The sequence below is a fragment of the Parus major genome, chromosome 2 (genome assembly GCF_001522545.3).
Source record: "Parus major isolate Abel chromosome 2, Parus_major1.1, whole genome shotgun sequence".
In the NCBI taxonomy this organism is placed as follows: domain Eukaryota; kingdom Metazoa; phylum Chordata; class Aves; order Passeriformes; family Paridae; genus Parus; species Parus major.
Window position 1 is genome coordinate 23,526,237 of NC_031769.1, and position 17,900 is coordinate 23,544,136.

General features: G+C 41.6%; 1 protein-coding gene across 1 annotated transcript in view; it reads right to left on the reverse strand.

Annotated features, from left to right (window-relative positions):
* The window catches only part of CALCR (calcitonin receptor), a 157,998-nt gene extending 142,700 nt beyond the window's left edge, over positions 1 to 15,298 (reverse strand). Inside the window, exon 1 of the mRNA XM_015620119.3 lies at positions 15,040 to 15,298. The gene's annotated coding sequence lies outside the window, so the exon portion shown is untranslated. The remainder of the gene's footprint in view (positions 1 to 15,039) is intronic.
* Between the last annotated feature and the right edge of the window lie 2,602 nt (positions 15,299 to 17,900).

A 17,900-nucleotide genomic window follows, 5' to 3' on the forward strand; every position in this document is an offset into this window, starting at 1 on the left:
AAGTATTTGGTGCAGTAATGTGATAACAGTAAAGATGTGCTTTTATCCACCAGCACACACCCAAACCGGGGTGTGCCTACTTACCTTGCTCTGACTTCACACTCCTTGGGAGCTCTATGATTTTTTGCTATTTCATTCCTATTGACTTAATCAGCACCTGGATGTCAGCAAGTCAAGACCCCTCTTTAAATCCGTGCTCACAGAGTTTCATGCCTGACTGTCTAAAGGAACAAGGGTGTTACAAGAATCTCAGAGCATGTCTGCTCAGGGGAGGGACAAGGCATCCCATTGTGCCAGGTTTGAGCATGGGTAGCTGGGTGCTCCAAGAGTGGCAGCCCAAGGCAGCGAGTGGAGAGCGGCATCATCAGTCTGGTAACGCCAGTCTGGCCCCCACCAGCACAGCTTGGAGCCGCATCCTGCGCAAGGCAAACCCCTGTCCCACATGTCTGACAGCCAGGAAAGGTGAAAGGGATGTTAGCTAGCTTCCCTGGATTACACTTTCTGAGGCCACCACACACAGCCTCCATACCAGGAGTACCTGAGGTCAGTCCAGACTCCTCACTAGCCACCAAGATTAATTTTGTCAAATATTTTTATCGTATTTCACCATTTTACTTTCAGACATGAAAAGAGATGCTCTGATTCCAGTCTGCATAACCACTAACTTAAAGGTGTGAATTCAGCAGAGTGATTTATGTGGTTATGACTTATTTATGGAAATGCCCATTATGATGTTTCACAATCTCTGAACAAAGAGAGTCCTTACCAAGGTTAGTAGAAATTATGAGAAGAAAAATGCAAGAGAGAGGGTGTCTTAAATTATTAGCCAACCAGATTGGCTCTAAGCTGAGTGGAAAAATAAGGTATTTAAGCAGATGGGATAGGGGCCTTGTTTCAACGTGACAGGAATTGTATCATGCACACAGACCATACTTTAAGAGTATCTCCTAGTATCTCCTAGCTACAGAAACCCCTACTTCTACCTAAGTAAACAACGTAGAGAGATTTTACTTTTTCCCCTCATACAAGTTAGCTTGTATACTCATAAAGTTCTACATTTTTCCTGTCTTTTTGGCAGTGCTTCTTACTTACTCTGCTTGCCTTAAAATGTTCACTTAGGATGAGGATACTATGGAAAATAGTTTGTGAAATGCCACTTTAATAAAATTATAAGAAAAAATTTCTAAATTACTGATTTTTAAGAACAAAAAATCTATCTTCTCAAACTTTCTACCCTCCTGCTTTGTTCATACCCAAGGATTATCCTGAAATATCAAAGACAATTAAGAAGGAAGAAAGGGCTCAGGAATAATCACATAAATTAAGCAAAATGGAGAAAGACAGCTTTTGACTAGATGTTTCTCTCAAATAGATGTGTGAATACCTGAAGGGGTCTCAAAAAGTCTCTCTTTTTTTACTTTTAACTGGGAATTCTGTCGTACATAATGCTATTTTTTCAGGATTCAGCAGATTTTGAGGAACTCAGTGTACCAAACAGGATTTCACCAGTATGATATCCCTCTCTTCATATACACCTTGACACAGGTATGAAACCCTATGAGAATTCTAGAGGTGTCTTAAGTATGGTAAACAAATATCTTAGATATATTACAGAATCCCCTGTTTTAACTATTTTGAATAACAGGTCACATCATGTATTAGTTCCTGTCCCAGAAAAGCTTGCCCCTGACATGTTTCAGTCTCTCTGATAGGATGGCAGTTCTTCCAGCTATGGGAGCTACTCATGCCCTAGCACCGCTTCATTTCTCTTGCAGTGTGTAAAATCTGATCTTAAAAAAAATACCTTAAAAGGAATCAAAGTATGAAGAACAGAGATGTACTTATTTTATCAGGATAATGGTAATAATGCACAGAGAAAACGTGAGTTCTTCATGGACTAGCATTAAAGCTGAATGCTAACAGACTGACTGTCAGACTGCCACCTTCTTGAAGATTGATGAGTTTTATTCAGCAGCATTAAGATCACTTTAACATTAGCTCTCAATAGTATTCTAAGTATAACAGCTTTAGCTTTCTGGGGGATTTTTTAGCAGTCTAAGGTACTTAGATTTCTGCATTGTTTTCACCTTCCACCTTAGTTTTTACTAATGGATGAAATTTTTACCAAAGACTCTGAATTCGATCATGTTAAAAGATCTTCTAAAGAAAAACATGGTACATGCCTGTAACACTTTAGGTGTTTGTAAATCATTGGTGTCCATATGTCATATAAGGTGTTTTTATTGGAATTAAATTCATAAAACCAATTAATGTAATAGAGTCATAATAAAAGCCTCCCCAAAGATTATAAAGGTAACTCTGAAGTTATAAACCATTTGCATAACCCTTATTTAGCCTTTTTGGGAATAGTTAACCATGGTTTTAAATGCTAGTTCTCACACTTCTTTTGCCCTTGGAATCCTTCTTCCCTGGGTTTTTAAGGATCAGCAGTGCCCACCTAAAGAAAAGTGATTCAATACTTTATCACAGGTAGTCACTGGATTTAATTTACTGTACATACATAAATCCTTTCATGGTAAACAGATTTATTAATTTCTATACATGGCTTTTCTTTGGTGCTCATTTCTGAAGTATAAATGCTTCACTGACAAATAATTAACCTCCAAACTACTTCTGTTTAGTGAGAGATAGCATTATCATGATTCCACAGATGAGGAGGCAATGTTGCATTGATGGTTTGGCGTTTTTTTCCTTAATCAAAGACTTCTAAAACTTACTACCTGCTTTCAGTAGCTCAGCATATCATACACATGAAGGATGAGGAAGCGATATCTAACACAGGGAAGGAAAAACGTTTAAAAGATAGCTAAGAGTGAATTGTGCTTCTGTAAATGTTGCATAAATGTACATCACTATTGCAAAGTCCAGAGCTCATGCAGCACATCCTGTAGAGGTATTTTCCCATGGAATGTAGCCTTTTATTTCAAGGTAAACTGCATCTGTTTTCTAAATTTCCTAGGCCATTTTTGAATTGTACGTTGAAGTCTGCTACTCCTTCAATTTCTTACAGAGATGACATAATTTCTGCTACTTAGCAGGTGAGTTGCTTACCCTACTGTGAGTTTAATTTCCTTTGGAGAGATCAGTGCTTTCAGCTCTTTTCCTTTCTTCCATTTTTGGACATGCCTGGATGCCTCCATTCAAGGCCACTGTAATTCCCTGAGTCATAGAATAAAATAGGCTGTAAAAGACCTCTGAAGATAATCTAGTAAGCCCCCTGCTCAAAGTAGGGTTAACTTCAAAGTTAGATCTGATTATTCAGGGTCATATCCAGGTTAGTTTGAATCTACACAAGGAGGAGAATTCCACAGCTTCTCTGGGCAATCCATTCCAGTGCTCTACTGTTACCACTCATCTGCTTGCTAATGGTTTGGATCTGACTGTGACTTTGAAATGTCCCCAGTATCATGTGATTAACACTATTGGATTTTAGTGGCATCCACTCTGGTAAGAGTGTGAGACATTCTGCTGTTCCAAGACCTTTCTTCTTCGATATATGATGTGCAGACAATTTACCAGCAGATTTTCTGAAACACTGCCTTCTGGATAAAGTGTTGGAAAGCACTAATTAGCTGCTCTCCGTGTCCTATCAGACTTTCCAGTATCAAACTGTGCATCTAACATAATGAATTTGGTTGTTAGAGAGGGCCTGGAAGTGATGACATTTAGCATGAGTGGGTTGTTTTGTTCCTGTCTCATTGCATGATTGTTCTTGTGTTGATTTGTTCTTGATTCATCGCCTTAAAGATCTTTAATAGCTACGCATACATGGAATACCCTATCATTTTTCTTCTCTACTGCCTTCATCAAGTGCACCCTTTCCCATGGCTTCTTCACTTTTCTAATTAACATCTTTATTGCCAAGGGGCTCGCAGTGGAAATAGCAATCACAGAGCAGTGCACTTCTGGTACTGCCTCCTAGGTAGATTCTGCACCAAGCAGTTGACATTCTCTGTTTTCAAACACACTCATAATCAATTACATGGGCCTGCCAGGCCAAACATCCTTTCCAGGTTTTACTGCTTTTTAATGTATTTATCAAATTTAATGTGTAACTAACCTTTCTATGCAAAAGTATTTCTGCCAGAGTATCTATTATAGAGATATCTGGATATTTACTTGTATCTTTAGACTTTTATCTGCATAGAATAAATGTTCTTGTATACTACTAGCTGTGTTTTATGCTACAGATTCAATTTTTCCTAAAGTCAGTCCCAAAACTTGCCCCCAGTGTTGATGCTCATTTTTATGGCTATTTTTTCTTAACTTATTTGAAAAGATGTATGTCTCACCACTAAAAATCTCCTTTTTTTAACAGCAACATTTCTGCTAGCTGCTTTCCCCAGCAACATTCTTCAGCTGCACACTTTTCACCTTTGATCTCCTCAGTTTGCTTTGCAGTATTTAGCATACATATTCTTAAACACCTGCTTTTCATTTTTCACTTTATGATACTCCCATACTCACTGCTAACTTGCTGGGTTTGTGGCTCTGGGCTGTGCTTCTAACGTGAACTTTGGTTGATGCTTCTCTCTGGGACTCTGCACACAAATGACAGCTGACCCACATATTATCATCTACATGTCATCACCATTACTGAAATGTCCCCTCATCTGATCTGTATCTTTTATGCTCTAACTATTCTACTGGTATTCTAGGATGGTCAAGTCTCTTCCACTAACATATATACTTTTATTTAATTCTTACTTCTCCTCAGCAAAAAGTGTTTTTGTAATCAGTTTCAGCTGGTTGATTCACTTACACCAAAGTACTCAGCAGGCATTCAGCTTTCCTAAGATTTCTTTGCTCAACAGAGAATTTCTCCCTCTGAAACCATATACTTCAAATTGCTCCAACTGTATATCCACATTTCTTCTGCCAGCTTCAAAACTTTTGCCTTATAGACATCTACAAATTTTCTCATCTCTCTGTAAAAAATAATGAGAAGCAGGATCTTCCTCATTCTTTGCCTGAAGTTCAGTAAAAAAGAAGATTCCGTCAACCAAACCTGTGCATTAAATGAAGCTTTCTTCTTTCAAAAGGTCTACACTTCCAGCTTCTGTGTGAGGAATATAATTTTTCTCCAGTTTCTGCCTGTGAGCTTGGTTTATATTGCCACCATAAAGACTGGTACGTAGCTTACAGTCTGCAAGTCCTGCTCACACACACTGAATTTGCTGAACTACAAAGAGTTGCTAAAATTAATTAGCTTTCCAGATAGCTGCTGTACCCTACCCACTGAAGCCTGACACGATAAACCCGTGAAGAATGAATACCACCATCTTAAGATCATTACACCAGTGTTTTAACTACACATGGTAAAAACAGCTCACATAAGAGACTAGAGCCTTTAAACTGCTGCAAAAATTCTTCACCAAAAATCTTCACAGATGTGTGCTGACAGCAGAATATGGGTGAGACTCTGGCAGGTCATGTATGACTGGTACATTGTCAATGGTATACCTCTTTCTACTCTGAGCTTCTCCTTTATGAGCGTTTATCAGTTGTACTCCTGTCTCTTCCTAGACATTAGCTGTTTCTTCTCACCTACTTCCACTCTCCATTCTTTCAGTACCATTTACAATTCCTAGTCAGACCTAGTTCCTTCCAAGCTTTCTGCCACTGCAGTTTGAATCTCTTTCCCCTTCTTAACGCTCTCGTTTTCCTGGCTTCATGACTCCAGTATATTTAGTGGGGAAGGGGAGAGGTAATTCTGTCTCTTCCAATGCATCTTCCTGCCAATGTTCTGATGCCCTGCAAATTCCTAACCCGTCTATACTCTCAATGCCTTCTTCTGAAATGTCAGTGGTATTCAAATTTCAGTGTCTTCCTCAGCACCTAATGTGTTGTACAAGCTCGTCCTTCTCAAATGACTCCTGCCCCAAACTCCACACTTTACTGGTCCTCAGTACTAACTTCTATCCCTAATCCAGTATCCCTTTTCCATGTATGAAATAATTTCCATTTTCCCATACTGTTTATACTCTTCTTTTGTGCTTTAGGTGTGTTCTCTCAGCTCTCTCTCAGGCAGCACAAACTGGTTTATACCACCTCAAAACGGTGACTGCAGAGGAAAGCTCAGAAGATCAGGGCTGTACATGTGTGGGTGTGTTCTTACACAGATGTAGAAGGTTCAGTCTTGACTCAGAAGCCATCTACTGCCAAGTCCATTTGCCACCGCATGGTAGCACAAGAACTTCTCAGGCAAAAAGAGCGACCAGAATTAGTGAATGTAAGCAAAGCAATATATCACGCACAGGAGATCTTCAGAGATCATGAAAATTATCTGGCTAAAACCTTCCAAATAAATCCAACAGACTGAAGATAGAGAAGCTGGGGTTTTTTTTCTTTTTTAAAATAAGTTTGCACTGTGAATAGGGTTGTTTTCTCTCCCAGTGTCTCCTCCAGTCTGTTGCATCCTTGTCCATCCAAACAACGTCCGCTGCTGAGTTCAAGACTCTTACTATATTAGTGAAATTAAAAAAACTGAAATGGTATTTAAATATAAAAATTGTTATACATAACTGAAATTTTCATCACTTGCAAAAGTATTTTTATAATGAAAGTAAAACAAATATTTTATTTTAAAAATCCTGCAATTAATTTATATGTTTCATTTTCCCTTAAAAAAATTTGAACATTTTCAACAGTAAAATTAGTTCTTAGACTTCTTTAAATTCTACACTGAAGTAATCGGCATAACTAACTTTCTTTAAATATTAAACCTGTGTGATTTCACCATGTGAAATTACACATCAGTTGAAAATTATAATTCGTCACTTCAAGAAACCTCTCATCAAACATGTCCTTTGATGTGGTATGTGATATGTCTGTAACATTTGATGATCCAGCGTACAGTAAATAATACATTGACCATATGTTGCAAGTTATGTAAATAAGTACATAAATTATAGGCTTTGATACTAATAAAGCACTGTGCCCATATTTCGCAAGGAAATGGAGTTACTGTCAGTTAATATTTGAGGTTCCTCAGGACCCTTTCTGCATACAGTGCATACATATCTCCTTCTGGCTTAATCACACTCATTTCTCACACTCTGTAGGCCACTACAGCCCACTTCTTTTCATCTTATTAAAGGGGAGGCTGCGAGTTTAAATACAAAGATTTGTGAAATTTCTGTTCTCAAACAGCTACAACAATGACAAAATGCTGGGGTGGGCTTGGATTATTATTCTGCATGTAAATCTGAACAACAGATGAAAAAGAAGTGATAAATTTATTTGGTGACTACCTACTGATTCCTTCAGTAATGACCCCTGATTACTTCAGGCATGTCATGGGATAAACACTTTTCTTCCAAAACATTTCAGATCTGATTGCCAATAAAGTCAGCAGGCATTAAAACACTTATAAATCCACACATACTTGTTGTCTTTTCAGTTCTGAAATTACTCCAGTCTTTAGGAAGTATATACTATCAAATACCCTGAGACAATAAAAACAAAAAATGCAAGGAAAAACAGCTGACAAGAAAATACTGCGTCTGCTTTATCGATGAGAACATATGGTAACAATGATTATTATTTATTACTTGATCCTTCTTCAACCCAAAATGTACTTGGCAACATTTGAACACAGAAGAAAACATTGTATTCTAACACAAAAGAGCTCAAAGGCTTATAAGATTCAGACCCTTCAGCAGTCTGTAGAAGTGGAAATGGTCCCAAAAACATTAAAGGAAATTTCCATTCACACCATTTGTTCCCTATCATGGAGATTTAATCAAGATCAGGGCTTAAAGGACTTGCTAAACTCCAAACACAACTATTCTGCACAGTAAGGAGCCCGTGATCACCTGCTATAGGTTACTCTTTCAGTTTCTCAAAATCTTAAACACCCTGAAGCAAAGCCAAAGATTAACCAGAGATTCTCTAAGCTGCCCTTTGAAATGTAAATGGAATTTCCCCTGCTACAATATAGGTACATGGAAGACAGGCACTTTGTGTCATAACTTCCCAGTTCATCTCTGCCACTAAATGCTCAGGTGCATACAGCATTCGAAACACCTCTTTCTTCTGTTTTGCCTTTCTTCCAGAATGTTTCACTCTTTAAATTTTGTGTTATTTGATGCAATTTCTGCGTCCCTTCCCTACCCATCCCTTCAGTCCAGTGTTTCCAGCCCTGCAGCAACAGCACAACTGAGTACAGCAGCAGTAAACCTACGGTTCCCTTTCCGTAGGTTTTGAAGACAAAAGAAAACGAAGATCCCATTAGAAGGTGGATTGGCTGGTGAGAACAAAAGGAGTTCTTATCCAGAGGGATCCAACTGTTAGTCCCAAGAGGACAGTCATCAATCATAGACACCTTTTTTTACCAAATCCAAGAAACTTCAGAAAGTTTCTCTAAACAATCTAAGTAGTGAAGGTGTGAGCACCCTCTTTCTCCTGTACTTTGATATTTAAGGCTGGATGAGATTGCACAAAGCATATCTAACAGTATGAAATGCTCACCCTGTTTAGTGAGCAAGTATAGTCTGGAGAGGGATTATCATGGCAATGTAATGATCACCTAATATCTTTTGTGTTCATTTTACTACAATGGATGATGACAGCCCATAACATAAAAAGAGCTGTAACTTTATGGGACAGCATTCACACCTCTTCCATGAGGAATCATACTTATCCATTAAGAGATGCTTACCATCTGCTTGTTAGCTGGCATATGGCAAATTATACCATCATGTTTCAACAATGAAAAGGAAGTGCAGAGCAAGAGAGGGGCCTAGTGATGAAGCACCTGCACAGTACAGGTAACTAAGACTATAGAACACAAGCTACAGACTAAGGCTACAGCTCACTAAGGTTATGTGAACTGTGAACAGGGACAGATATCATAGAAAGTTGAAGAAAATCACATGCTGATAGGTCTGCTCAAAAGAACGTAGCTTGTGCAAAATAAAGTAAAACATAAAGAGATTTTGTTCTGAAGGAAGTGTAAAACATCACCAGTTTGGCACTGAGCCATAATGGCAGTAAATTTAAACAGAGAAATCATTTTGAGAACTCATGTTGCTTATTCACAGATGACAAGCCACACACAGCTTGGCCTTGAACAATTCCAAGTATGCAGCATCCAGAACTTCACTGGGAAACCTGTTCTACTGTCTCACCACTCTTATCTGAAGGTTTTCTCCTGTTATGCAACCTAAATCTGCCCTCTTTCAGTTTAAAGCCATTCCCCTTTGTCCTATCACTACACACCCTTGTAAAATGTCACTCTCCAGCCCTTTTGTAAACCCATTTTAAGTACTGGAGGGCTGCTATAAGATCTCCCTGGAGCTTTCTCTTCTCCAGGCTGAGCAGCCCCAACTCTCTGTCTTTCACAGCAGAGATGTTCCAGCCCTCTGATCAACTTCACGTCCCTCCTCCAGAACTGCTCCAAGATGTTCACATCCTTCTTACATTGGTGGTCCCAGAGCAGGATGCAGCACTGCAGGTGGGGTCTCACCAGAGCAGAACAGAGTGGGAGAATCACCTCCCTTGACCTGCTAGTCACGCTGCTTTCTGTGCAGCCCAGGACATGTCTCACTTTCTGGGCTGGGACTGCACATGGCCAGCATGGTCATACCTCCAACCTGGTATCCTATGATTCACTTAAATCATCATAGCTAGGTTTGCTACAGATAACTGCTCTGGCACACAAAACTTGTAGAAAAGATCAAGACAGAAATAAAATACAACTGAAGAGCTACCTGTGATTTTTCTAAGCAGTTAACACTCATTGCTGATAACACTCTTGATAACTCATTGCTGAGGAGATAATCAAGACTAAAAAAAAGTCTTTCATCTGCATACATCATAGCTTAGATGCTACAGTCACTTGAGCTTTCCAATGTTAGATAATGCCCCAGTGCTGCCTGAGAGAAACAGAAGTGGCTAATTCACTCTATGAATTTATTCAGAGTTTGGTTACCTTTCTCTTTCTTCCATCAAGCACTGAAAAGTACATAAATATTTCATTATTAAAAATCACAAGTACAAAATGTAGTTGACCTTTGAAGAGACACTGTGCCAAATGCAGAGTCTCATTCCAGTCATTAATAAAAGGTAAAGTAGAAGTTTAGTTTGTTTTTCTTTTACAAGTATATCTCAGCACAGCCTTAATCATGATGTTTTGACATCTTTGTAATGGCAATACTGTGTTTTCAGAGGCATTTAATATATTTTAAAAATATATTTTTAATTGTCAGCTTAATTCTGAGAAGACGACTCTGAAGACATGGCACAATTCATCTTGACTCAAAAATCCTCAAAATATGCCTGCAAACTCACTTGGAATTACCTACAGACTGTTCAATTTCTAGCAGAAATAACCAGAATGAAAATATTTTTTTTCCTATTGCTGAAGAGCAGTTAAGTGCTTTGTAGACCACCCAGGAAAAAAAAGGAACTTCAAACACCTCCTTTTGAATAGTAACAATTTTATAACCCCTGCTTTACTCCAAGATAATGAGGACATCACAAAATAAACATGTCAAAGCCACCAACAACTTTACATCATTTCTTAACACTCCTTGAAAGTACATACCATTAGAACCATCTTGAATAAAATGCAGTGAAACCATAGATCTAAAAATATTGCTTATATATTTGAATTTATTGAATGTATTGTTCATCCAACTCTCAGTAATAGTTAACATTATCCATCAAAAACCACAGGCAAAGTGATTTGGTTCTTATATACACTGCTGGATATGACCAAGCAAGAAATTATTTCCTAAACATGAAACTGCAACACTGAAATGTGACATATTAAACTGAAATGCATGCCTATTTCAACAAACACTCCTAACAGCCATTCTGTCAAATCTGTGTCAGGTCTTGTACATTATAAATTACAAAAATGATAGGATGATAAAAAAGCCAGGGTCCAGATTCCACACCACGCCCCCTTTCCTGAACCCCACATGGTAACTGGAAAAAGGAGTATGTCCATTGTGTTGAGGTGTAATAGATAAGATGCACTTACATGAACTGCATTTTTCAGTTGGTTTTGTGCACAATATCTACAGGTAAGAAAAGGAGTACTGCACCATCCGTCCATCTCCTGGTCACAGGAGTCTTCCTCCCCACATTTCCTCAGTCTCTGGTGCACAGGTTGATCTGATCCTTGTAGAAAGCCACCTCTCAGGACTACACTTCAGTATGTAAGTTGCTAAAACCAATTCTAGTTCTCCTGTCTACCATATGATCCTAATTCAGAAGGCATTTTGGGAACCATGGGAAAACAGACAGCAGCATACCCCTGATGTCCTTTTTACATACTCTTGTTTGCAGCGCTATTCCCTATCAATTATGACCAATGACTACACTTTCTCCTTATGGCTGAACACCCAAATTTCTTGTACTTCCTTGTGGTAAGTGGTAAGCCTTTGCATACATCCATGTGAAGCAGCACAAAGAGTCAAAAGGAGCTCACTGCCACAGGGCAGCTACCATCCCCAGGTCATTCCCATGCTCCTGAACTGAGAGTCACCTCAAAAGCATGGAGCCAACTGAATGGCTCACAGGCTCTCTGGTGAGGCAAGACCATACCCTTGGTATGTCCAGAAGATAGCCTGAAGAAAGATTCCTGTGGTATCTGTGGATACTACCTTGATTTAGAAGGTGTTCATCTGAAATGGCTATAACTACATTTAGCAGGAAACTTGGATTTTCCAGTTGTAACTTCCAGGTGACTACCAAGCCCAACTCTGTTAGCAGTGCCCCTTCTTAAGTGAGATGTGAACAATTTCCTCTGCTATTGTTATCTTAGGTAGTTCTTCATGTGAGGAATTCAGTCTTTTTATTTAAGTTACTTAGAAATTCACTCCATTGAACTGACTAAAAGCAATGTCAAATGGAAAGTGGGTATAAGAGCAAAAAGCCAGTATAAAACAATGTGTAATTATATGCTGTTCTGAAGGTCAGTGCTACTAAATTAAAGATTGATACTGAAGAAAATAAGATCAGTGGAAAATAACATACAACTTTTAAGGTATTGGTCATTTATTGGTACCTTTATCAAATAAAAAATTAACACTTAATCCTCTTAAAAGGTGCTCAGTCTACCCTTGTTCAGAGTGTACATGTACTCATGTACAAAGTGTTCATGTTTCAGACCGAGATCATCATCTGGCCTTTGGCTGGATGTCTTAGACCTTCTTGGCTATTTACACTACAAATTTTTCAAGAGAGTGAATTTAACTCTGTGTGTGTAGTTCTAGGTAGGGAGCTGACTGGACACCACTCTAACACAAACAATGGTCAAAAGTGCTCAGCACATAACAGAATCACTCCTGAAAAGCCCAGGTAAGATCTGTGCTGGCATTTCAGTACTGACAAATGACAACAGTTAGGACCCAAACATTTTTTACCAGAAATAAAACAAAACTGAGTTTACCAGCTTATATGTAGTATCTATCACTACAACTTAAAAAACTGAATTTCATTGTATTTGCTAGCATAACTTTTAGTCAAGTATAAATCAATTATTTAGTTGCTTATTTTCCCAAAACTTCTATTTGCATGCATTAAAAAAAAACAAAAAACACAAAAACAAGCATAGAAGCCTTTTTTTCTCTTTAATGATTTTTCAAGAACTTTGAATCATGATATGCTCTCTCTTCCTCCACTTTCACTAATACAAAACTAGTAGGAATTACTGGTAGCTGTGCTGGTCACGCCGCTATTATTATATAACAGGACTTGCATGTAGCTTCTCATAGGTCCACAGACACAGATTTAAAATTAAATGGCTAGATTATAAACCTTATCATTTTGATCAAGATTTAGAAGAGAGCTGGAATAAAAAAAAATCATCAAATCCTCTGTAGAACATTATTTTCACCGTTAATGAATATTTTCAACTTTTCCAGATGCTTTTCAAAATCACTCAGCTGTAGACATGCAAAGAAAAAGTTTGCTAAACTAGAATTCTGTCAGTTTATGAAGCTAATCCTTGTAAACATATTCATTAATATTTCATTAAGGTTTTTAGAAAATATGCCTCTGTTCATTCATCTCTCAACAAAGCTTATGAACTTCAGAGAACTAAACTGTAACATGGCTCAGTTGCTTGCTGATATTTTTATAGTAATTCCAATATTTAGCAGTTTTCTTGTAAACTTCTTTGCCACAAACTAAATAATCAGAAAATATTCCCCCCTGTGTTGTTTGAATACCTTGGTTAAAATATGGTGCATATGCAAACTGCAATCCAACCTTTTTATGAAAAAGTGGTCGAGTCTGATGAAACAAAACTTGGGAGTGTAAGACAAATCTGAACTGCCTACTCCACTTGGAAGCACAATGCAGTTTAATCTATATACCTTGTTTTAAACAAGAATTAAGACCTGTGTGGCTCTTATCCATGATTCTAAAGCAGTTCTATGTAGAGCTGTTTGAAGTGCCATCACCAGCCAGATATAAACATTACCACTTGAATTTCTAATTAAATTTGGCTGGCACTCACTATAAATGATAATGAAGACCAATGGTGAAACCTGCCCTTTGGAGGGGTTAATTGGGATTTTGCCACTGATCTTAACAGGACCAACATCTACCCAAGACTGATAAAGTTTGCATACTCTAATGCATGCCATTAGGTAGAGAAACACTGTATTTTAGTTCATTCAGAACTATTTCATGTCAGCTAGCATATGACAGCTATAGTAAGCATCAGAGTGGTACCTTAGCAAAAGTTGCCTACCAGCAAAGGTTATGTCTGAAGAAATTACAATGAAGTATTAGCTCTCCTGTATTTATCTACTTGACAATTATGCCTAGGATTCTGAGAGGTGAATTACATTCCCTCTTCAGCTCAACACCACCTGCAGTTTAAGCTGTTGGTAGCAAAGAAATGTCATCCTGGTCAGCCCTGATGCACTCAGCCCTAAAGCAGCATAGGGCACCTTTCACTGATCAAACACAAGAGTTCCCCCCACAACATCATCCTTCAACCACTGAAGGGGAAAGGAGCAGAAGCAAGACCTTGATTTCATTCAGTGCCTAGGAAAAAGCAAAGGCATTATATTGTGATGTCTTGTTTAATTCATTCTAAACTCCCTCTAATCAGACTACTTAACTCTAAAGTGCACAGTGCTGAGAGGAATATCACACATTGCATTACCTTTAAGAAGTTCAAGGGTTGCCAGTGTATGTAAAAGCTTGGCAGGAAGACATCTGTTAGATATTGACAATATTGACTTCAAGAGGTCTTAGGATACACATCTTTCTATTTACTCTTTTTATGAATGATTTTTTCATTCATCATTTCAGCTACAATTGCCATTCTGTAACTAAAATAAACCAGAAGTTTTTCTCTTTCCCTTGCAAATTGTCAACTACATTAACCTTGTCAAAAAAACCCCACAAGAATGAAATCAATATAGCAATTTAAAGACAAAATTGGCAGGCACTATATTGTACTTGGACACATCCAGTAAATAGCCTCATACATCAATCTACTGTCATCAATGGCAATATTCTGAAACCTACTAATGTTGTTTATTACATTTGCGGTGTGAAATGCCAAAGTAAGTACAGATATCGGTCCAGCAGATGAAAAATAACACGAAAGCAATATCTGACACGCATGAGAAGCACGAACTAGTGACTCAGGTGTCATTTAAAAGCCCCGTACTTCCAGCACGGAGAGCGGCTGCTCTATAACCGATACGGTACCGGCAGCGACCTGCTCGCCGTGCAGAAGCCGCAGTGGAAACTCCGGGATGCACCGTGCCCGGTCCCCGCTCTGCGCCCGTCCCTCGCCGCTTCCCCCGGGGCGCGCCGCACACGCCGCCGCAGCGGCTCGGAGCTCCTACAACCCACCCCCTCTTCCCCCCCTGTTTTTGGGTGCACCGCCAGCTAGGGGCTGTGTTTCCCCCGGTACCCCGCTCCCCGCCTGCCCCGCGGGTTCGCTGGACCCCGGCGCCTCTCCCGGCCCGCCTGCCCCGCGGCCGCTCTCCCGGGGCCGGCGGCTGGGGAAGGGCAGGCGGCGAAGTTGCCGGGACTTACGGTGGCAGCGCTACCGACGCTGGCGCGGCACTCTCCCGGCCTCCCGTCACCTCGGGCCACCTCCGCGGCGGCTCCGTGCCCGCACCGGAGCAGCCCGGCCGGCCCTTCACCGCTCTGAGGGGCGCATGGCGCTGCCCGCTCCCCGACACCCGCCCGCTGGGTCCCCGCGTCCCGGAGGGGGCGGACAGGCACTACTCAGGGTCGAGCCCCTCCGGCGGGGCTGCGCCTCGGGAAGCATCTGCCTCCTCTCTCCCGCGACGCGCCCACTCCCCGCTCCACCCCGGGCGCGGCGGGGCTTCTCGCCGACGTCGGTGCGGGGCGGCCGGAGCCCGCCCGGCGGCGGCAGCGCCTCCCCCGCCCCCGCCTCCCCGCGGCTCCCGCCGCTGCTGCCGGAGCGGGGCCGTGCGGCGCTCCCGACACAGCGCCTGAGGAACCGGGCTCCTGCTGCGCGGGGCCCAGAGACGGCCGGCCCAGGGGCAGGGACCCGTCCCGCACGCCCCTCGTCCCCGCGGGGGAGGCGGGGGAGCGGCGCGGCCGACTGCCCTGTGTAGCGGGGGTCCCTCCCGTGAGGCGGCGGGAGCGCCGTCGGCCGGGCTCTATCCGCAGCGAGGGTGCGCAGCCCCGCAGGAGCTCGGACCCTGCGATGTCAGAGGCCCGGCCGGGGACCTCGCCTCCTCCTCCTTCCCTTCCTCCTCCTCTTGGAGGAGAAGGTCCTCAGACCCGAGCCGGCGTTGAGGTTCTATCGCGGGCATCTTTAGGAAAGGAAAGCCGGGGGAATGCAGGGCGTGGAGCGTGGGACTCCTGCGATCCGGCACCTGGGCGGGTGGGGAGCTACCCCCGCAGCGGATCGAGGGGTTGCTGGGGACCCTGGCCGCCCCGGGGATGCTGTCCCGCGTCCTCCCGTCTGCCCCGGCTCCTCTGATGCTCTTCCAGCTCGCATGAACCATCTACCTACCGTCCACCAAGCTGGGGAGGATGAACAAGAGGTGTCCGCAGCATTCATCGGACAGCAGTCATCTAAATTCCCGGTTCTGCTCCAGAAGTCATGTAAGCGTTTCAAACTAACTCTAAGAAGAGGCCGAGAAAGACCTGGTTCCAGGCACCTCTGGGCACCTCTGTTCTCCTCAGAAAAGCAGACCCCAGCTACACGGGCATCCAGGGGCAGTAGAGCCAACACCCCCCACCTCGCGGAACAGCGTCAAGTGGTTGTGCATGAAGCAGTGCAGGGGAGGACTTTTCTGCTATGACTGTTCCAAGCTGCCCAATATTTAAATATCCAGAGAGCCACAGTGAGGGTGGGAGCCGGAGTGAACGCACGGTGATTCACCTCAGCGCTCCTGACAAACATGACATTGCGGATAGCAGGTAGTAGGGTGTCTTCCCAGCAGGTGGAGTCAGGAGGCAAACAAACTTGCTCAAAAGGTACCACCATCCGGCTGAGGATAGCCTTTTTCTTTCATTTTTCTGTGTGAAGGATGTTGCCGCCATCAAATAAAATAAACTTTGGCTTTAAAGTCGCCTGGCTTACTTCTGAATGGAAAGTTAGCTCCTGCTGAAGCGGTTCTCAGGTGTTTTTCTTCCACTTGCCACTTTCTCTTACAGACTACAGCCAAATTTTACAGCTTGCCTTTCTCACAGAAACCTGCATGCAAAAGCAGCTGGCTGCCTTTTTGCAGCTCAGGCCATTCTGAGAAGGGTGGGAGGGACAGAAACAAAGGAGCTTAGTGCTCAGAAGGAGGTGCTGGGCTTAGCATGCACCAAGGTCCAAGAAAAATGAACTTCTCGCCACTTTTCCCAGCAGCTGATAAAGGAGTTCCTCCAGATAATACCATGGAAGAAAATTTGTCGCCCTTGATATTGAGGGTGGGGGGGCAACCATAATAAGAGTTGATACACTCAAGGAATACTGATGTAAGTTGTTATCCCTTCGGGATTTAAACTTGCACTGCAGGTTTTATCCTTTACTCTTGTGGAGACAGCAAAGAGAAACAGTAGAAGCTGCTTTTATGACCTCTCATAGTGCTACAATTGCTTCACTCTACACAGCACTCTCTGGTGGGAACAATGAACTTGGGGGATGCTCTCATTAGCTGCACTGGGTCTGGCAGCACGGAGCAGCACCCCTGTGGACTCCCTGCAGTCGTGTCCCTCTCATGCTACAGCTGCCCCGAGGTGGGCTTGGGTGAGTCACAGTTCTAAATGCTTCAGATATTTGTGGAAGAGGAACTGCTGAGAAGTAAAACCCTATGCTGAAGCCTAGGGGAAGCAGGAAAATCCCCCTTCCTGACACTGCAGCAGTAAATTGCAAGAGGTAAAATGGAGAGCTAGTTTCTCCCAAAGTTCACCTATTTAGAATTTTTGATATATTATCCAGCTAATCCAGTTCATTCTATTATTGGAACACATCACATTTTCACTGATGGGTTTTATATCTATTTCAACACAGATTGTGTGTTGCACTGTTTTCTTAGTGAATAGTATTCATCTGCTTAAGTATAAATCTGTCATCCCATAATCTAGAAATAGCTTTCCTAAGGTTTGGGTGGATTTTTTTATAAACTCCCATTTTGTTAACTGTTACCTTGACACAGAAGCAGCACTTTCTCATTTGTTCTGCTACAAGCAATTCCCCTGAGCCCCCACTGGACCACAAGTACTTATTATATAGAGTGTGTGTGAAATACTGATACCACCCATAAATAACCACTGGAAAATAATTATTATTAATAATAATAATTATGTACCTCAATGGTTTTATTTCCACTTGTGCCCAGGAGTCATTACAACTGAAATCTGCAAAGAAGAGGCTGAGCTAGTGTTTTATACTGTGATATTCTAGTTTTGCTTTCTATGAGACAAGT